This window comes from Abrus precatorius, unplaced genomic scaffold, assembly GCF_003935025.1.
Source record: "Abrus precatorius isolate BTA unplaced genomic scaffold, Abrus_2018 Scaffold5, whole genome shotgun sequence".
Taxonomy (NCBI): Eukaryota; Viridiplantae; Streptophyta; class Magnoliopsida; order Fabales; family Fabaceae; genus Abrus; species Abrus precatorius.
Window position 1 is genome coordinate 19,341,578 of NW_020874395.1, and position 23,149 is coordinate 19,364,726.

The 23,149-nt window shown below is 32.6% G+C and overlaps 1 non-coding gene across 1 annotated transcript; it reads left to right on the plus strand.

The window, feature by feature from the left end:
- The first annotated feature begins 22,738 nt into the window (after positions 1 to 22,738).
- LOC113868229 lies at positions 22,739 to 22,845 on the plus strand. The gene has a single exon (XR_003505253.1). It is a non-coding gene; the product is annotated as a small nucleolar RNA R71 (small nucleolar RNA).
- The last annotated feature ends 304 nt before the right edge of the window (positions 22,846 to 23,149 follow it).

The following is a 23,149-nucleotide window of genomic DNA, read 5'->3' on the forward strand; positions in this document are numbered from 1 at the left end:
TAGATAGGACGTGCATCCAAAATGATACCGCTACATAACCCCTCTAATCCTAGGTATACTCAGACCCAGGTATAGGTTCCCGCTCAAAGTGTGTGATAAATGTGTAAGTGTTAGTGTGTGAGGGAGCATACAAACCTTATCAACTCAACAAAAATAAAAAGTTGCAAAAATTAAATAACACGAAGATATTGCAGATTATCAATTGTCATCTACCCTAGGATTAGCAACAATATTAAGAAAAATATATACAACAAGGTTATGAAAATACATGCATGAAATAAATACACGAATAAAAGAAACATAATACAATTAATTCATATAATAAATAAGAAAAGAGAAAAGGATTAAGCAAATAGAAACAAAATTACACAAATTTGCACAATTAATTATCAAAGACTTGACTCTCTAATAATTTCTCCAGTAGAGTTGCCATCTATTGCAACTGAGCAGTCGCAACGATACGGTAAAAACATGTTTAGGAAAAATATCTTTCAAGAATAAAAATATTTTTCTAAAAATTAGAGGAGTCGCCACCAAAGTTTATTTTAAGAAAACCTTGAAAAAACATAAAATTATGGTCTTCAAAACAAAAAATGAGTTTGGGAGTCATTTACGTGTAAGGAAGGTATTAGCACCCTATAAAGTCCGTTTAAAAACGGTTACCTTAAATTAATTGTGCAAATTCATCTTAATTTTGAAAAATATTTATTTAACCCCTAAACAATTATTATTATTATTATTACTATTATTATTATTTATTTTAAAAGAATACAAATTATTTATTAAAATGTTAATGATACCTTAAAAAATTATTTTGACTTGACGGGTCTGGTTCCTGCTCCTATGTATCCCCGAGTGCAATGGAGAACTCAAAGTCACATAATTTTATTTAAAAATTATGAAGTTGGTTGATTAAAATTAAGTTTAGTAGAAGAAAATTTATTTTGAAATTAAAATTATTTTCATAAAATTATAATGTTTAGAATACAAGATAACGCAGTTATACATGTACCTTACGAGAAACAATACAGAAAGTGAAAGAAGATCACACAACTATACTGCAAATCATTAAAAAATATTTTATTCATAAAGAAAGCATTTGAATTTGAATTTGAATTATGATTAATGTTGAAAGAAAATTTAAGATAGCGTAAGCTATACATAAATCTCTTATAATTTATTGGATAATCGAAGGTAATGTAAATTACACATCTATATTTGTATAAATAAGTAAGGAAGTGTTTAGTTATTTAATTTATCAAAATTTAAAATATGACTTAAGAAAAATTACAATATGAAATTAATTCCATTCAATGAAAAGAATAAATATATTTAAATTAATTAAAGAAAATAGTTATTTAATAAAAGATTAAAATTTCACTTGATAAATTTATTTTGTGTAGGACCTAAGGTAACATTGGTACACAAAAGTCTTAACAATTTAAGGTATATAAAGGTAGAGACGCTACACAATAACACTATAAATTGTCGCTTTAATTAGATGAAAATATTATAGATGATAGATATATTCTAACTAAATAAAATAGATGAGTTGTTATTTTTCATAATAAAAGAAATGTTTTTAATTAGGTGATATATTTTAATTAAATAAAAATAATTATAAAATTGATTAATTTAATAAGTTAGATTTAATTTTTATATAAATTGATAATGTATAAAACCTAAGGTAACATTAGTACACATAGGTCTTAACAATTTATAACGCATAAAGGTAGAGTCGCTACACATTATTATTATAAATTAATTTATTAATAAAAGTTTCTTTAATTTAAACTTATTAATTAGTATACTAGTAATTAGAAGGAAAAATACACCTTGGTTGATTATTAAGACATTTATTTATTTAATTAAAGATAACGCATAATAAATTAATATTGCATAAAACCTCAGTACATGTAAACTTTATCAATTTATGATATAGGACGATACATAAGCTACACGTTAGTATCATAAATTGATGTAATTATTGTGTTATCTATTTATAAGAGTAATTCATTAAATAATAGACAAGAGACTATTAAACATGACACTAAATTATATTAACATTATAAAATTATGCAATACAATGAAATAAATTAATAATACTAAAGAACACATAATCTGAAAAATAAAATAAGTAAACTAGATATAAACACAAGCATAAAAATTATTAATTAGTTTTTTTTATTATTATGCCACCTATCTTATATAATTTTGATAAAGAGATAATTTTAACAAGTGAAAATAAAAATAAAATATGATACAATAAAAATTAACATTATGTTTTAACTTCTTTTATCATTATAATCATAATGTGAAATTAAAAATAATATAAAATAATCTATATAATACAAATAATAGCAAAATTAAAATATAAAAATAAAATTGCCATACAAGTTCGGTGCAAAGAGTAAAGAGTGTGTATATACCATCTACAGGATTTGCTTTTAAAAATTTTCGTGTGATATCACTAAAAAAACAAAAATCTATATGTAATAATAAAAGGAAAGAAAAAGTGTCAAAAGATGCATTTGAAAGGTGCCTTTTTCATTTTTGCAGTAGGTTGCGTGCACTCTATCAATATGTCAGCTTATAATATTAATAGAAACAAACATTTAAAAGTTCCTAAAACTTTCATTATATGTTCGCATTGGTTTTTTCTTATTTCTATTTCAATAAACACACAGCACAAACATACGGATTTTATATTCAAAAAAGAAGAATACCTGGGATAGAGTCAAAAATGGCGAAATGGAAGAAAAGATTACTGGATGTGGTAGATCTAGCAGTAATAATCGGAACGGTTCTCTTTTTTATTTTATTTTTTATTTCAGTTTCTCTCTTTTTTTGCTCTATATTTTTATTTCTGAAGTTTTTCTTCTTTCTCTGGATCTCTCTCGTTAGATCTCTTTTTCTAAAATTTTTCTCTCTTTCTCCCTTCTGAAAGCTCTCCCCCCTCAGATCTCTTAGAGAGACTTGTTGTCTCTCTCTCCTAAAATATTTGAAAACTCAATCTTTTCTCTCTAAATGTTTTGCTTTCTTTCTCTGAAAAAAGAACCCACCTTTCCCTCTCTTACTTGAGATTTTTGGGTACATTTAGGGTTTTTGCAAAAAGTTAAAGATCCAGAGTTTTTCCTTTTCCATGCTCAAAACTGGTTTTTGATACTAGGGTATAAACTTGTGAAGTGTAGGCTGCTGTTTCTGGGAAGCAAAATTATTTTTTTCAAAAATTTTCCATTTTTTTGTAAAATGATTTTATTTATTTATTTAAAATTTTGGAGGTAACCCTAGGAGGTAAAAAAAAAATTGGTATTCACACCACTCCTTTAGGTTCAATCATTTTTTCTTCCACAAAAATCGCATAGACATATCTCTCCAATCCATCGTCACAGTTCCCAAAGTTGTAAGGCACATCATCCCCATGATAACATCTAATCCCCAAGATCCAACACATGCGCATCTAAAGCCATCTCATTGCCATCCAACTGTAAAGGAATCTCTGAACATAATTCTCTAGAATATATTAAATGTCCATCTCTCAGCCTAACCTTGAATTTAGGCTCTTCATTCACCTTCAAGCCCAAAGAAAGGACCACTTGGGGAACCACAAAATGTTCACTTGCCCCACTATCCATCAAGAGCACTATAGGTACTACCATTAACAACCCATTTAATTTCATTGCTTTGCCCCACTTGGACTTCTACCTGCAAGGCCCAACAAGCTCATTCCTCGACATTCAAGCTCCCTTTTTTCTTCCTCAAATCCATCTCCTACTACCTGGCGTGCCGCTGGGCTACCTGATTGTCAATCGCAGAGACCAATCCCTACACTGATGCCTTGGACCGTATTTTTCTCCACACTTAAAGCATAAACCCAGTTATCGTTGTTCCTTCATCAAAACATAGGGGAGATGCTTCACGCCCCTGCTACAACTTGCCCCATCATTTCTCACTACTCTTGACTACATCGTCATCATAGGACCAAAAGAAGGACATATAATGGGAGTCTTAAACCCCTAGTTACTTGATTGACCCCCTGTTCGCCCAGAATCTTGCTAAACAAAGACCAAAAAACTTTGTCTTGGATATCGGGTAGTCAACATTCCCCCAACATAATTCTTGTTCCATATAAAGGATGACTCACTGTCTTTAGCCATCTCAGCTTCAATACCTCTCACCAAATGCGTTGCATGTCACCTAGTTGGTGGGTCTAGAGTACGTACCCGCAATCTGATTTTGTCTTTCAACCCACTAACAAAATATCCAAGATATTGAATTTCAGGCAGCCTTGGAACTTAAGATGTTAGAGCTTCAAACGTTTCAATGAACTCTTCCACATAACCTTCTTGCTTTAGTAACTTCAACTCCTCAAAAGGATTATCTAAATAATCGCTCCCAAACCTAAAGATCAAGGCCTGTTTTAGATTATACCAAGTAGGTTCCTCCTCTTCACGCCACAAATTGAACCAATGAATTATGGTCTCCTCCGTACAAATCTTGGCCAACTTTACTTTCACAGCCTCACTTGTACCATGCACTTCAAAATAAGTCTCCGCTCTACATATCCATCCCACTTGTCACTTTCTTAACAGTTGCACTAAAAGTGAAATTAACTAGCAAGTGTACTAGTATAGTTGTAGCAAGTTATAAAATCTTAGAATCAAGTTTGAGTCCCAAGTATCATCCTCAGGAAATAGTTTTCTCAAGTATCACTTCACAATTCAACAACTAATTGAGTGTAATACAATTCAATTGGAGTTTGTAATATTTAGAAGCAAATCAATAAGTGCAGAATTCAAAAAAAAATATAATAGAATTAGAGTTACAAATTTTGGATTAACACAGATGTATGAAGCACAGTTAGGGGTTTACTTCCCCCAAACATAAGTATTAACTCAACCAAGTTCTGAACATTTAAGCATTTGAATTGATTGACAATCAGTTTCACAAATTATTAGTCAGAAGTTAATTCCTTAACTCAATGACCCTAACATTCAATTCAACCATCCTAATTCCTTAGATCTGATTCAATTAAATGTTGCATCAAGAGTTAGAGACCACAAGATTGCAAGATTAAGATGACTTGTCCCTAAGAAATCAATAATCTTGGTAGTTAATTCATATCTAAGAAATAAATTCAACTTCTATTGATAAAAGCTTATTTGTGTTTAGTAAATTGAATTTCCATCCAACAACTACTTTATTAATAGAATTAACTACTCAATCCATTCAAATACTCAAAGTTCAGATCCAAAATCAAATCAACACTTCCATCTCAGATCCATAAATCCCTAACTACAAAGAGTTTACATAGCCATTACAAAGTAAAGGAGAAAGAAAGAGAAGAAGGAGATGAGCAAAGAATCATCTTCAATCTAATTCCTCAAGATGTGAAGCTTGGTGTTCATCGTCAATCTCTCTCTCAGACTCTCTCAAAACAAGAAAATGAAATGAAAATGAAAAATGAACAAAAGATGCAAAAATTTTGAGCTAATTCATATTTGTAGAATTTTCTGCCTTTCGGGCGTGGTTACTTTAATAAAATAAAGTAACCACACAAAAGTCTTTCTGGTAACCTTCGTGACTGGAACAATTGCTTTTTTTTTTTATAATAGTAGCAACACAAAGATGGATTGCCTTAAGTAACATATGCGTGTTCACTTTTATACACAATAGGAGTCACGCACAGCCTGTTTTGTTGGAAAGCTCTCTGGAATGATCACTATTATTTGAAATAGTGATAATGCGTAGCTTGTTTTGCCTTTGGATCATGCGCGTGATCACTTTACTCAGAAATAGTGATCACGTGCAGCTTATTGCTTCAATCTAAACTTGCGCGTGATCACTTTACTTGATAATAGTGATCATGCGCAACATATTTTATATACCAAATATATTAAAAACTAAGGTAAAATACTAGTAAAATATAGATTTATCACTACCCCAAACTTGGATTTTTCCTTGTCCTCAAGCAAATTAGTACATATCAAGGGTATGGATTAATCATCAATTGCAATCCAACATGAAAAGCTTTTTACAAATCAATTTTTCAAATTTTCATAATCCATTCTACTTCAATGCATTCTGATTATTTTGTTAATAAGTCATTCACCTAATTAATCATCATGGCAGTCACACTTGAGTAATCTTTTTGCTACAAAATCTTATACATTTCAGTCAAGCAAATCAGCAAAGCTATATGCATCTCAGAATTGAAAAATATCATCATAGCTCTCAAAAAGTGTTTCTCTCTTACTTAATTAGTGTTTAGTTTTATGTTTACTCTCAAATTCATCACACTCTACCATAGACTTGCCTATATTCTCAACCTCCTTTGCATATGTACAGTTAATCACAAATCAAGAGGACTTTTCCATATAGTGATGACGCTGAAGGACAGGTAGGTGTTCAATGAATCAAGGAAACAATATGGTTGGTTCCAAGAAGAAAAGATGCAATTTAAGTAGATAAGCTTAAGACTTAGAATAGGGCTACATCATTTGTTTCAATTATGTACCAAACACAATTATTTCAAGTCACAAATTCAATTATGCAGAACAATTCACAAACTTTTCTTTCCTTTTTACTTCCATTCACTACTTTCTTTTCTGCAACATTCTTACTTCCTTTTCATCACAGCTTTACTTTTTATTTATTTTCTTTGGATAGCTTTACTATTCTCTCTACCCCAAACTTAGAACATTGCTTGTCCTCAAGTAATGTATTAGAAACTTGATACCACCTCAAACTTAGCTTTTAAACTCATCTTTGACTAAACTCAATTTTCCTATTTTCATTTGGATAAGTTGATAAATCCATATTTTACCATGTTTTTAGCATAGTTTTTGGTTAATAATTAGGAAAATAGCTCTAAAATAAACTTGAAAAGATCACAAAAATAAAATAATTAGTATAAATTGTTGTTTTGTTGAAATATTAAAAATTGTTTAGATTTTTGTAGGAGTTCATGCAAAAGATGGAAAGTTGTTGAAAGTGGTTAAAGGAAGGATTAAAAGCTGAAATTGAAGAAGAATAGTCAAAGAATCAAGCTTAAAGAAATCCTAAGAGCTGGGCATTATAACTCCAAGTGATTAGCGTTTGAACGTGGAAAGAAGAAAATACAGCATTGGGTCTGCGTGGCTACTCTGAGTGATGTACGTTAACACTCCAGTAACTGAAACTGGATAACTGTCATTGCGTTGAAACGCACATCACCTAGAGCTTTGGCTCGCAATAGAGAGTGACAACTCATAACAGATGGTGTAACAACGCAGAGCTGAGCACATGGAAGAAGCGTTCATTGAAGTGATGTGCGTTTCAACGCACATCACTTGAAGCCTTGGCGCGCAAAAGTGCGTTGCAACTCATAGCACTTGCAGCCAAGGCGCGCAACCACGCGTCTTCACTCCAGCCACTGCGCGTTTTGGCACAGAATTTTGCAATTTTTATAAATTCTTCTTGCCAATTCTAGACATTTGGAACTTTTGTATCACTTTTAGAAGATTCCAGAACACTTGGGGACAACTAACTATCAGAATTCCAAGGGTTAAGTAAAAAATTTAGAGGAACTCTATAAATAGGAATTAGAAACTTAGAAAAGGAGCTTTTATCATTTTTAGTTTTTGGGTATTCATCTTGTAACCGTTTTAACTTCCAAGGGAAGTCCGAGGGAGAAGAGAGGAGCGACTTTTGTTCTTCTTTGCTAGAGGAATCTGGGGGAAGGCAAAGTTATGGAGATGGCTCTCTGCTTTTCATCTTCTTTTTTTCTTGCTTCTCTCCATTTCATTGTAATGTGTTTCTAACTCTTTTTGTTAGGGATTTATGGATCTAGAATTGATATATTGATTTCGTTTTGACTCTAAACTTTGAGTATTTGATTTGATTGAGGGATTAATTCTGTGTTTACTTGATCTTTGAATGGAAATTCAATTGATTAATCAAAAAGTAACCTTCACTAATGGAAATTAGGTTTGTTGCTTGGATCTAAATTAATTCCCAAAACTATTGATTTTCTTAGGGATAAGTGGTCTTAGTTTTGCAATCTTTTGGTTCTAATTTGTAATGCAATATTGAACTAAATTTGGCCTAAGGAATTAGGGAGATTTGGTTGAATATTAGGACCAATGAATTGAGGAATCAATCTTTGGTTATTGTAAAGAGAAACCGAATGTCAATCAATCAATTGCTTAAATGTTCAGAGGCAGAACTAAATTGATATTGATATTCTAGTGAAATAAATTCCTAACTTTCCTCCATTTGTAATTCATTTGAATAATACAAATTAACATTCTGTTTTTAACAATTTCTCATTTTTTTTTATTTCTGAAATTTACTTTCTTGCATATTGAAACTTGTTCAATGAATTGTTTGGTGCAAATGGTTATTATCTTGTGAATTGGTGATTAAAAAATAAGATCTTAGAGGACGATACTTGGGACTCAATCTGATTTTCACATTTTATAACTTGCTACAACTACCTAGTACACTTGCCAGTAGTGAATTACACCATTTAAGTACTATGATAGAAAATGTGTATCATAAGTAACATGGTTTTTCCAGGAAGGCTTGTATTGAAGTTAATCAACAAAAAGGCTAATAGCTCAAAGGGGTTAAACTAAGGTATACAAGAAAGAAAGGAGGGTTATTTGGCTAACTAGGTACAACTGAACAATGGCCTACATCCTTTGTGTGATTACTGTAAATTTGCATATTTGACTAAGAAATAAAGCAAGTTCTAGAAAGTGTATTAGAATTGAGATCAATCACACATCAAGAAATGTAAAAGGTTCAAGTCTCACCAAGGAAGTAAAGTGATAATATCAATCAATTCAATTCACAATTTACTTCATAAATTTGCATGAATAAAATGGCAAGACTTTCTTATTTCCTAAAATAAAAGTATGATAATCATGTGAAGAATGGGAAAAACAACTTATGTAATTTAAAAATCGGAATCCAATAAAACAAAATTCAAATTTAATTCAAAAGAAATCAGGATCTAATCTAATATTTTTATCTTTTCTGAAAATTTTATGCAGAAATAAAGCTAAACACATGAAATTAGAGGTACAGAATTCAACCCCCTTTCATGGTAGCTTTGCATATTTCAGAATTTCATGCGCTCCTGTTTAGAAGTTTTGAGAGCATGGTTTGCACAAAATATCACAATTATCTATCAATTATCAAGTAAAACTCAATTAAATTTAGAACTACTAAATATTTAAAGCATAATTATTTACAACAAGATATTAACCAAAATGTAATTATCAACTGCAAACTACAAAAGTCTTGAGCCTAAGTACAACTTATTTACAAAAGATGAACTGCATAACAAAAATTTAAATTCCTAAACTACTCTTCTTCATCCTCAACTTCTGAAATTTCCTCCTCTGATTCATCCTCATCTTCATCTTCTTCTTCTACCTCTACTGGTTGTGGGAAATAGGTTTTATAGAGAAGAGGATCTTTAAATACTGTTGATCTGAGGCATTGAGCATTTTCTTCCACTTCTAGTGTATGATATAGTTCATCCTTGGTCATTCCCAGCTTTTGTCCAATATTCATCAAAACACATTCCTGCAGCATTATGCCAGCTTTTAAACTTCCATGCAGCTCATTTTGCCTTTCAGCCAATGAATTTTGTCTTTCAGCCATAAATTCTACTCGATCCTTCATTTTGATTAGGTCTACTTTCTTGAACTGTGATGGTATTGGAGCTGCTGATGTACAGGATGTAGTAGCATAAATTTCTTTCACTACTGCTACTGAGGTTGAAGGGGCTGCTCTGATCTTTTCATGATAATCACCAAAATCTACTCATGCATCCTCACCTAACAGGGTTATTAATGAAGGAAAAGCTAGAGAGTCCATTTTTTGCTTCAGGATATCTAAGATATATCCACTAATTACTTCTCCTACATTATTATACATCTCATTCACTATAGCAAATAAGAGTTCAACTCACTTTACTACTAATGTGGAACTATGTTTCACTGGCATGAATGAGTTGAGTATGAAAGCACTCCAGACTTTGGCAAATGTTAGGAGATTTTTTATAGTGATGCATTTTAGTTTTTCTCCTATGTTCAGCTCCCATGTGGTCCCTAATCTGCCAATTCTATGTAAAATCTCATAGTAACCCTTGTCGTAAAGAGCTTTGAAGGTACTGAAATCTTTCTCTCCAGGTTGTTTTTTGACATTGATGTTAAGGACCCTATTGATGTTGGCAATAGAAAAATCAAACATCATACCCCTGACCATGGTATGGAATTTGGGTAGTTGCTCTCCCTTAAAATGCATGGCATTTGCATAAAATTCTTGAGTAATTTTCCTCCATCCTATTCTAGCCAACGAGCTAAAAGATTCTTACCCTCTTTTCTGAATTTCTTCTTTAAACTCTAGATAATTATCTTCAGCAATCTCAAAAGCTCTGTCTTGGACTACTTTCCTCTTTAGGATATTAGCTCTGAAATAATTTTCATGAGCTATACTCTTAAATCTGGGATCATGCTGAGCTACTGGTCTTGATGAAGAGGCTGCTCCTGCTAATTTTCCCCTTTTAGTCCTTGGAATTCCTCTTGAAGTGGCTCCAATTGGAGTGTTGATAGAAGTTCTTGCCATTTCTAAAGTACCTGTCAGAAACTTTCAGTTATAATATCAAAGTACAATCTGTACAAGCATGTAAAACACACACATATATATATAACATCTGCAGAGAAGCAAAGGGTAAATGTATCAAACTTGTTATGAAAGGCTACTGCAAACTGAATTTTTAAGGTATTCAATTAAAACAATTTCCTTAAGATAGAATTAACATCATACTTTGAACATGCACAACACAGATGCAAAATACTATTAATCATGTTAATGAAGAATTCACTTTGTAATTTCATAAATAATATGGTATACTCCTATCATGCATAACAAACTCAAAATTAAGCTGAGAAATTCTCAGCTTTTAGTTTCAGCATAGAGTATCAGTACAATGTAGATGAATTATAGTCAAAAATTGTAATTAAATTCCTCATTCAAACTCACTTACTACAGAAGAATTGTTCATGCATGTATTCACAATGTAACTACGAATTCTCAAATGAAATTGTCAAATTAAGTAAGAATCTAGCCACGTTATCCTTTAATGGTATACTCGATTCTCAATTTCCACATTTAGATTTTTTCCAAAATTTACCCATGAAGAACCCTAATCACAGATTGAAGCAATGGGGAAGAAATTACCTGTAATAGAAGTGTAGAGAGGGTAAATTCAAACTTGCTAAAGACAGAGAATTGCTTGATCAATGCACAGAGAGTAAGAATCAAAGAGAACTATGAGAGAAATGTGAGTTTAGGCTTGTAAATGTGTGTACGTGGTCACTCTTTTCTAATTATATAGCCAAGCGGATGCACGTGACCACTTTTAAATGAAAAAGTGAGCATTTTCAGGAGTAATGTGATGAGCGTGTTCACTATTTTTAAGCAAACAGAACGTTCTAGAAAGCAATACCTCTTTCTGGTTTTAAATGGAATATGCGTTATCACTATTTCTGAGAAAAGTGATAACGCACAAACTCATCCTCTATCCATGACTACTATTTTTAAGGAAAGTAATAATGCGCAAACTCTGATGCCCTATTACTTATACGCGTGACTACTTTTTCTAACCAAAGGAGTAATGCGCATGCTCTTACCTCAATTTTACCTGCGCATGACCACTTTATTCGAGAAAAGTGGTTGTTCCAGAGAGAATTTCCCTCCTTAAACTTCTATGTGATCATTTTTTTAAAAGCATAGTGATCGTTCCAAAGAAGAGCTTCATTCTTAAGCATCTACGTGATCACATTTTTCAAAAAAAAAGTGATTGTTCCAGACAACAACTTCTCTTCTAGGTCTCTATGTGGCTCGTTTACTGAAACATAGTGGTCACTTTCATTAATCAAAACTCTTTAAAGCTCACACAACTCACTTATTTAGTCCTAATCCTTTCAACATAACACCTACAACACAAAACTCAGATTATTCAAATATATTTACATCAAAATACAAAATTAAAAGAGATAAAATTTCAAATAGATTTGGAATCAATTTCAGAATTTAATTCCAATCAAGAGTAATGAAAAAGGTTCAGAAATGTGAGTTGCCTCTCACAAAGTACTCTTTTAACGTCACTAGCTTGACGTTAAATGTTTTTCATTGCTGAGAAACTAAGTTAATGCAAGAATTGTTTTTGTTGACTTCTCCTCCATGATAGATTTTTAACCTTTGACCATCTTGACTTGAGCTTTCCAGGAAATAGCTTTAGTCTTGTGTTGAATAGCAGAACCAACTATCCTGGCTTGAACTCTCTCTGCATAATGAATCTATCATGAATTCTTTTAGTCCTTTCTTTATACAATTTTGCATTCTCGTATGCAGCTTGTCTGAATTCCTCCATCTCATGTAATTGAAGTATGTAACATCCCATCTTTTTTTTTTTTAAAATACAAATATATACATTTAGCACTTATATTATTAAAACATAATTAACAAAAATTTGTATATTTTAGATAAGTGGTACAGTATGGGAACACGAATTTGAAAACTTGATGAATTGACAATATTTCTTCAACAATATACAAAAATATTCTTAATACAATATTTCTCATTAGAAATTGAATGGAAATACAATAAAAGATTTTATATCCGAGCAGTTCCCTTCCCATAATTCCTTGATGAGTATGACCCTAGAACGGATCATATATCTCCATTCCTTCTCTTTCTTTACCTGAAACATTTCAATAAGGGTGAGTATTTCCCGCCCCTTAAATCTCCTTCAGTATATCTTACTTAATAATAATAATTAGAGTCGTAGCCTAGTACTTTATTCTAATTCATTCTCATTCAAATACATGTAGTCATACAATCGTCCATCAAGCACATACAACATTTCACTTATTATAAACACATTTCTATGTTGACCTATATGTTATTATTATACATGTGTCATATCATTTCAATTCATGTGTCACGATACATCTGTCCTAGTAACACCCGTCGATGTACTACAACACACGTACCATAACAACATGAACTGATCTGCTACGATACATATATCTTATCATACATATTCTTTACCACCTCTCATCTATATCACTTTTCATCATAATAATTGCCCCTGGGATCCCTTGAGGACTTCTAGCATAGATAGTTGCTGGATAGCCGCAACATCACGGATACACATGTGTCGCTTCGGCTAGAGATGGCAATGGGTAGGGTATGGGTAGGGTACTACAGTATCCATCCCTATACCCGCGTTTTAAAAAAATACCCATACCCGCGTGGGTATGAACATTAATCCCCGTACCCGTACCCTCTGGGTACCCGCATACCCGTCTTGTACCCATTACCCGCGCTTGTTTGAGAAAAAAATATTTATAAAAAAAAATATGTTTATATAATTTCACATAAGTAGCATAATAATACAAAAATTCAATATGTAGTTGTCGAACAAGGTACAAATATAGATAAAAAATAAATATTCAAAGATCATAAATGTTAAATGTATCTTAATATAATAATTTTCTAAACTAAAATTCTTAGAAACAATAAGCAAAACTAAACACACAAGTTATTTGTCAGTGATAATCCTATCTTGTGTGAGATTTGATTGATTGGTAATGTTAGAACGACAACGAAATAGATCTGTACAATGGTTGTCCCTTCATGTGGGATCACTTAGTAACCTCTTGTGACGGCATTAATAACTAACTTTAATGAATAATATTTCATAGTTATTAAGTTTTAGTGAGACAGACATTGAGAATGAGAATAGAGTTAGAGTAGAGAAGTTCAATACTAACAATAGAAAGTTGATACATAAAATATTTTTTTTAACTTTTGAATTTGAAATTGTAAGAAAAATAATAGATTTAATTAAAATAATATAATATAATTAATATATATATATATATATTAATACTAGTATTTTTTAACTCATATACTATACGAAAGTATTTTATCAAAAATATAAATTTTTGAAAAATTATTTTAGTGAATTAAATATTTATAATGTATATAAATTTTTAAAAAAAATTTGAATAAAAGATAAATAGTTACAATAAAATTTTATAATAAAGAAATATACGTGTATATTAAAAAAATTATACTTTTTTATCTTAAAAAAATTAACAAATAAAAATTAACAATAATTTTTTATATTTATATCTTTTCAAAAACTTCTTTGAATGTGAATAAATAGTAAGAATAATATTATTTAGATTCAATAGATTATAGTTGTGCTTGTAATACATATGTTGCATAGAAAAATATTATTTTAAATTAAAATTTAAATATTATTAATAAATAATAAGTTTACGGTAATAGTAGGTGATTGTAAAATTTATAAAATATTTATAATATATTTATTATTTATCATTCACTTTATGATTTAAACATCAATATGATTTTATTAACAAAAATATTTGTGTAAAAAATATTTTATGTGTGTCATATATAAATAATATTTTAAAAAAAAGTCAATCTCATATTAACTATGTAATAATTAAATTGTGTTAGCCTAATTAAATGATATAAAATAGTAAATAAATTTTTCTATTAAAAATATAAACCAAAATAAATTTTTTGGTTTACTTTATTATTAAATATATTTTTATATTAATCTTATATAACTTCACATAAGTAATATAATAATACAAAAATTCAATTCATAATTGTAGAATAAAGTTTAAGCATATATATATATGCGGGTATGGGGCGGGGTGGGTACTTAGATACCCATACCCGCACCCATCCCATCCCCATTAAAATTTGCGGATTTTTACCCACACCCATACCTATACCCATATAGCGGGTAAATACCCTACCCATTGTGGGTAAATTTTGCGGGTGCCCATCGGGTACTTTACCCATTGCCATCCCTAGCTCCGGCCCTTTTTAGCAAAGGTATAGTCAGGAACTGCGTCGGGAGATGAGGGTGTGGCCTATGAATGTTTAGTTTTAATAATTTATTGTGCACCCTTTTCATTACTAACATTCACCATTCTCATTTCTCTAAGATTTCCCAAATCTTCTCCTTAACTCTATACCCTCAGTGTATCGTTGTACTATCTATACTCATTCTCAGCATTTCTCATTTCACATTCCTTTCTATCAATCAGCATGTCATGATTCATGAGTCATAATTTATATAAAAATTCATATATTACAATATACATGATAACACATCCTTCAACGTGCTATAATTTATATTATAATCACCCTGTTTCAAATTACGTGAACTCATGCATTATAACCACGCATCATATTCTCATTTCTCATTTATATATGACATGCTTTCACTTCCAATCAACATTTCATTCATATTTCCATCATTCATTCATATACCATATGCTTCCAATTTCAATCATTCTATTCATATTGCATACATTTTAGTCATCATTTCACATCTATACTTATTACATCATACCAGTCCAACATATCAAATTATCAGGCAATATCACACATATCACCAATGCAATACATCAATCATATCACAGAGACTACCACACAAGCTCACACCATACAATCAGTATAATATGCCAAAGGTCGGACACCTTTGGACTCAGCTTAATTCGCACAATACCAATATATGTAGTCTTCTAACTTAAGGTTCATCATCATATATCTTTTAGTACTTAATTCATATACACCCTTAGAAACTTATTTTTGAAACCTCTTAAAGTTGTCCTAGCTCATATCTTTCTTTTAAAAATTTGATATTATCAGTTCAAATAAACCCAAATCTTTCTTTATGTCAAAATACCCATTTATCATATGATATTATCAAGATCTACCGATCTTTTCTAAGTGAGATGCCCATGTTTCTCATAGAACCACTAGATCTATATATATATATATATATATATATATATATATATATATACATATAACTACAACTAGAAAATACTTCCCTTAACTGATAATGGTTCCTCCAAATTAGTTCTCTGAGTGATCTACGGAGAGATCTCACAGTATCCACGGAGAGATCTTCCAAAAGATAAAATTTCCTAAGTATTTTGAGGTAGAGATCTTATCATGAGAAGAGAACCGAAGAAAAGGAATGAAATAGAGATCTGAGCTCCGAAAATATTACTTAGATCCAAGAAGAATGGATGTTTGAGCTCAAATCTGTAGAAGATCCAGAGTTATTGGAGGTTTTCTCTGAGAAAGGAGAGGGAGAGAACGAAGAGGATGGAGAGGGATATGTGATTTGGTTGAAAATGAAGATTTTAGGGCGAGAGTTCCTTAAATATCTCTCAAACTCGCGACTTTCTCGCTACAGCAAAAAAACCAGAAGTTTTCTTTCTTTGTTGTCTGTCATTCTAGCTACAGCGAGAGCTCCTCGCTATAGCGAGAGAGTAGCATTCTCGCTACAACGAGAGATTCTAGCTACAACAAGATCTATCTCGCTACAGCGAGATATCCCATAGTTCACATCAAGTAAACACTTCTAATTTCAAATAACATGCACAAACAACTAATATTAATTGCAATAATAATAAATTACAAAATGAGGATGTTACAAAGTATCCTTTCTCTCTCCAGCATTGGTTAAATCAAAATTTAACCATTCAATAGCCCAATATGCTTTGTGCTCAAGTTCCACAGGAAGATGACATGCCTTTCCAAACATTAGTTGATATGGTGACATATTAATTGGTATTTTGAATGTAGTCCTATATGCCCACAATGTTTCATCCAATTTTCTTTACCAATCCTTCCTTGAGCTATTAACCACTTTTTTCAGAATTTTCTTGATTTCTCTGTTGGAAATTTCAACCTGTCCTCTGGTTTGAGGATGGTAAGGAGTTGCTATTTTGTGTTTGACTCCATATTTCTCTAAAACAGATTCAAGGTATTTATCAAAATTCTAGGTACTCCAAATCTTGCAAATATGTTCTTCTTTATAAATGAAATCACCACTTTAGCTTCATTTGTTCTAGTTGGTATAGCTTCCACCCACTTAGACATATAGTCCACTGCCACTAATATGTATTCATGAGCAAAAGAGGTTGGAAAAGGTCTCATAAAGTCTATTCCCTAGACATCAAATAGTTCCACCTATAGAATTTTGTTCAGATGTATTTCATGTTTTCTAGAGATGTTGCCTACTCTTTGACATTTGTCACAGCTCTCTACATAAGTCTTTGTGTAACACCCCGAATTTTGTAATATTAATTATTGTTATTTATATAAATCTAAATGTATATATGTGTGTGTATTTTTATATATATATTGTGAATATGAGTATATATATGTGTGTATGCATGACTGGTTGGGCTAAAAATGGGTTAAGTGCCTAAGTACAGGGTATGATTCTTGGTTGTCCTCGCTGTAGCAAAAGGATTCTCGTTGTAGCGAGAGGGCCCTGGGAGGAAGGAACAAAATTGTCGCCTTCTCGTTGTAGCGAGAGACGTCTCGCTGTAGCGACAGAGCGACAGTTTAGGGTGCATTTCTGGGTGTAGTCTCGCTGTAGCGAGATTCTGCAAAAACCAGGGTACAATTTTGTCTGAGATTTTTGCTGCAGCATGAGGACGTGTTGCTCCCCTTGCTGCAGCGAGAATATCTCGCTTTCGCGAGAGTATCACGACCAGAAAAGGATTTAAAGGGGGTTAGGGTTCATGGAGGGTTATTTCTCCCTCTCCCTTCGAAATCCCTTGGATCATCTCATCCCCAAACCCTTTTCCACTGATTAAATTGCCTCCAAAGCCGTTCGGGAGCTTGATTGAAGGTTGAATCCGTATGGAGAACGCTTGCAGGTGAGTTTTAATGGTTAGGGTTTCGATTTTTCATCCCCTTTCTTTATTTTCATGGTTTCCTTGGGTTCTCATGAAGTTTCTCCATGTGTTTAGAATGAAATCTGCGAAGGGGAGCACTTCTTAGTGGATTTAGCGTGTAGGTCTTCAATCCAAGGTAAGGGGGGACTCTACCATACTCTTTTGATGTGTAATTGATTGAATATGGAGTTGTGGCTGAGTTAGAAGGTAGAAAATGTGCAGAAAATGAAAGTTAATTGACAATTGTGAGGAAGGCCATGTGCCGTGAGATGTGAATATTATGTGTTTACCCAAAATGGATTAATGTGAATTGTATGCTAGATGTTGCATGATAGAATGAATATTGTGTACCAATGTGGGCCCTAGGGCCGTGTAATATAGATGAATGTTGGCCATGTGCCGTGTAATGTGAAATGAATGTGGGCCTAGTGCCGTGTATTTAAATGCAATATGGGTTGTGTGCCGTGTGTGAGTATAATTATTATGTGTGTGAATGAAATGTATGTGAATGAGGCGTGTCGCGCCGTTATAATGTGCTGTGAATGGTTCAGCAATACATTGGGGGTGTGAAAGATGAGGACGGTAGAAATACCTTGGGGAGGAGAGAGTGGCAGTGACACCGACTGCAGAACAGGTGCACCACGGGCCATACACTCTCTTCCTGACTAGACCTCTGACCACTATCTTTGCTGAGCGACCCGTGACTGCCCACATGGTATCCGTGAGGTGGGGGGTAACCGGCGACCATTCATGGTGTAAATCTGTGATCACAGTGCCACAGTGAGTGTGGCTGGCGTGTGTATGCACGGGTTTATGAATTATACTTATGGATGTGAAATGCTGCCAATGCCGTGAGTGCATCGGTGTTAAATTGGCATGAGCTGTGTGAAAATGCTATCTGTGATTATATTTGTTTAATGTATTGAAAATGTGCTGGAGGTGAGACTCTATGCTGACTGTGTGTTTTTGGGTAGTATAGAGTACTCACCCTTACACTCATTTTTCAGATAATCAAGGCGATCAGCACCGAATTCAGTAAAAGAGGTGAATGGAACTGCTATAAGACTTAGGATATTATTTTTAAAACTGTTGTATTTGAATAAGTCCTGTAGCAACTGTTTGATGAAACTTGGATTAAAAATGAAAGTTTTATTATTTCAAAAATTTGCGAAATCTCTTATTTATTGAAATTAAATTTAAGGTGTTACACTTTGCATCTTTAAACAATGTAGGCCAAAAGAAACCTGCTTGTAGGACCTTAGCAACAAGATATCAGCTTGCTCTTTTTATGGAATGCATCTTCTCAATAGACCATCTACTCTAATTTTGAATAGATAAGGATCTTCCCAAATGTAAAACTTGTTGTCATGAAGGAATTTCTTTCTTTGCTGCCAACTCATTCTCTTTGGAATATGCTAAGTGGCTTTAAAGTTTGCTATATCAACAAACTACGGTAATTCCTCCATAGCTAGTAGTTTTTCATCAAGAAACTCCTCGTTAATGTCGAGGCAATCTGATTTTAGTGTTTCTAAAGGTATTCTAGACAAATGGTCTGTAACACCATTGTCCTGCCCTTTCTTGTCCTTGATTTCCAATTCAAATTCTTGGAGCAAAAGAATCCATTTTAGCAGTCTTGGTTTAGCATCCTGTTTAGAAAGCAAGTATTTTAAGGCAGCATGGTTACTATATACTACAACCTTAGAACCTACTAAATAAGATCTGAACTTATCAAAAGCAAAGACTAAAGTTAGCAGTTTTTTTCAGTGGTTGTGTAGTTAATTTGTGCAAAATTCAAAACCCTATTAGCATAGTTTATCACATGTAACCTTTTATCTTTTTTCTGTCCTAACACAACATCTACTGTATTGTCACTTGCATCATACATCAACTTAAAGGGTAGAGTCCAATCAGGCTTCACAAGTATTGGAGCAGAAATCAATTTTTCTTTTAAAGTAGAAAAAGCATGCAAACATGATTCATCAAATATAAATTTTGCATCTTTCAAAAGCAAGTCACTAAGAGGTTTAACAATTTTAGAAAAATCCTTAATGAACCTCCATAGAATCCTGCATGGCCTAAGAAACTCCTAATCCCTTTTACATTCACAGGTGGAGGTAATTTACTAATCAATTCTATTTTAGCTTGGTCAAACTTCATCCTTTTCACAGAAATTTTATGGCCAAGCACTATGCCTTCTTGAACCATAAAGTGGCATTTTTTCCAATTCAACACCAAATTAGTGTCTTGACACCTCTGCAAAACAATAGACAAATTAGATAAGCAATCATCAAATGAATCTCCAAATACAGAAAAATCATCCATGAATACTTCAATGACTTTTTCAACTAAATAAAAAAAAATAGCAATTATACACCTTTGAATACTTCTATATGCAAATATATCAAATGGACAAGTGAATGCAGTTTTTTCTTGGTCAATTGGATCCATAGCAATTTGGTTATAACCAGAATATACATCTAGAAAGCAATAGAATGCATGATCAGCTAACCTTTCTAACATTTGATATGCAAAAGGTAGTGGAAAATGGTCTTTTCTAGTCACTTCATTCAATCTCCTATCATTTATTCACATTCTCCAGCCTATAACTTGTAGGAATCAATTCGTTCTTCTCATTTGGTACCACAGTCATTTTCCCTTTTTTAGGTACCTTTTGGACAGGAATAACCCAACTATTGTTTGAAATGGGATATATAATTTCAGCATCCAATAATTTCATAACCTTTTTTCTTACTACCTCTTTCATAGAAGGGTTCAATCTTCTTTGAGGCTACACAGTAGGTTTAAAATTCTCCTCAAACAAAATTCTATGTTTGCAAAAGGCTGGGTTTATGCCTTTCAAATCTGATATACTTCATCCTATTGCTGACTTGTGTGCTCTCAAAATCCTCAATAACTTTTCCTCCTCCATCTTCTTGAGTTCATTGCTAATAATGACCAGATTTTTATGATTTTGGTCCAGAAATGCATATCTCATGTGGGAAGGTAGTTGTTTGAGTTCCAATTTATGAATGTGTTCTTCTTCCACTTTCTCTTTCAGTTCTTTTTTTATTGGTTTTTTGTAGGGGACAGAGATGGCAGAGCTTCCAATTGCTGCATATACTCCATGAGATGTTCTTCTTTATTCATAACAGATTGGAAACTACCCGCAACTATAGTTTCTCTCAACATAGAAATTTCATCAAATTTATCAAAATGATAAGGACTAACAAGAGAATCCAATACATCAACTCTCATACACATGTTATCATCACTTGGATACTTGAGTGCTTCAAAAAATTAAATATCACATTTTCGTCATGCACTCTAAGCATGAGCTCTCCCTTTTACACATCAATAAGAGCTCTTCCAGTTGCAAAAGATGGTCTGCCCAGGATTAATGGTATGTTTGCATCCACTTCCATATCTAAAATGACAAAATCTGCAACAAAAATAAATTTGTCAACCTTAACCAACAAGTCTTCTGCAACTCCATATGGATATGTATAAGATCTATTAGCTAACTGTAGTGTAATGTTGGTTCATTTTACTTCTTCTATTCCCAACTTCTTCATGATATCTAGGGGCATGAAATTAATGCTTGCTCCTAGATCACATAAAGCTTTTCTCACAGTACATTTTTCAATTTCACAAGGGATGTTGAAAGATCCTGGATCCTTGAGTTTTTGAGGAAGTTTTCTATTAAGAATAGCACTGCATTCTTTTGTTAATGGTACTGTCTTGTCATGTTCCAACTTCCTTTTCTTAGATAGTAGCTCTTCCATGAACTTGGCATAAGATGGCATTTGTTCCAATGCTTCCGCAAAAAGGATATTAATCTGTAGCTTCTTGAATACATTTAAAAATCTCTCAAATTGCTCATCTTGTTTAGGATTTTGTACTTTTTGAGGATAAGGTAGCCTTTTGCATTTTTCTGGATCAATTGGTCTACAAGCTTCCTCAAAAAGCTGTTTTTTTTGTTTTTCTCTCAAAATTAATAGGAGTTTCATTTTCTGAATGTTCTTTTTTTAACAATTTAAAATTCTCTTGCAGCAAATTTTTCTCTACTCTTCCTTCCTCTACTAAATTGTTAACTCTCGTTTCTGCAAACTTTGGGCTAGCTACCACAGCTCCACTTCTTGTTGTTATAGCTTGGCACTGCTCTTTAGGATTAATCACTGTGTTACTAGGGAATCTCCCCTCATCTTTATTTGCTAACTATTCAACTAACTGCCCAATCTAAGTTTCCAGCTTCTTCATAGAAGCTTCTTGATTTTTAAGGCTAGTTTGGGTGACCTTCATAAACAGCAGCATAGTTTCATCCATCTTATTCATTCTCTCAATCATAGGTTTTGAATAATTCTGAGTTCTTTAAGGTTAAGCAAAAGAATTGCCTTGAAAAATTTGTTGTTGTTATGAAGTTCCTGCACTTGAAAAAGGAATAGATAAGATACTATTTTTCACAGCAGAGTTTCGAGGATTCCATTTGTAAAATTGTTGATTTCTGTTAGTTGGAAATTGAAAACCAGGAGGGAAAGGTTGTTGAGGAAAAGGCTAATATAGGTACATCACTTGCACCATTAGCATAGTTTCCTCCACAAAAATTACATATCAGCTGAAAGTTTGCAATATTTCCAGCTTGTAAACTGCTGGTCTGTTGAGTTAGAGCTATAATTTGCTCAGAAAATAATTGATTTTGCAGCTAATTTTGTGCAAGAAAAGTCTCTATAGTTTTAGCTTCATAACCACCATTTCTTCCTAAATGTCTTGAGTTAGAATTCTGATACATAGAAGAAGTCATCATCTCAATAATCCTTTGAGTCTCTTCTAAAGATTTAGTGTTCAAAGAACCTCCTGCAGCTACATCTACCATGGTTCTAGTTACTGCATTTATCCCATTGTAGAAGAATTCTAGCTGCATCCACTCTGGAATACAGTGGTGTGGACATCTTCTTAAAAGCTTTTTGTACCTTTCCCAAGCTTCATATAGTGATTCTCCTTCCTATTGTACAAAAGATGTGATTTCTCCTCTCAGCTTGGCAGCCTTTGATGGAGAAAAATACTTAGTTAAGAATTTATTCACAAAGATCTACCATGTGGTGATACTCCCTTGAGGTTGTGATTGCAGTCAACACTTGGCCTTATCTCTCAAAAAGAATGGAAACAACCTTAATCTTATAGCATCTTCAGTTACTCCTTTCATCCTTATTATGTCACATAACTGTAGAAAATTGGAGACATGCAAGTTAGGATCATTAGAAATTCCACCAGAAAATTGGTCCTGCTGTACTAAGTGGAGCAAGACTAGTTTGATTTCAAAATGATTAGCTTGAATAATAGGT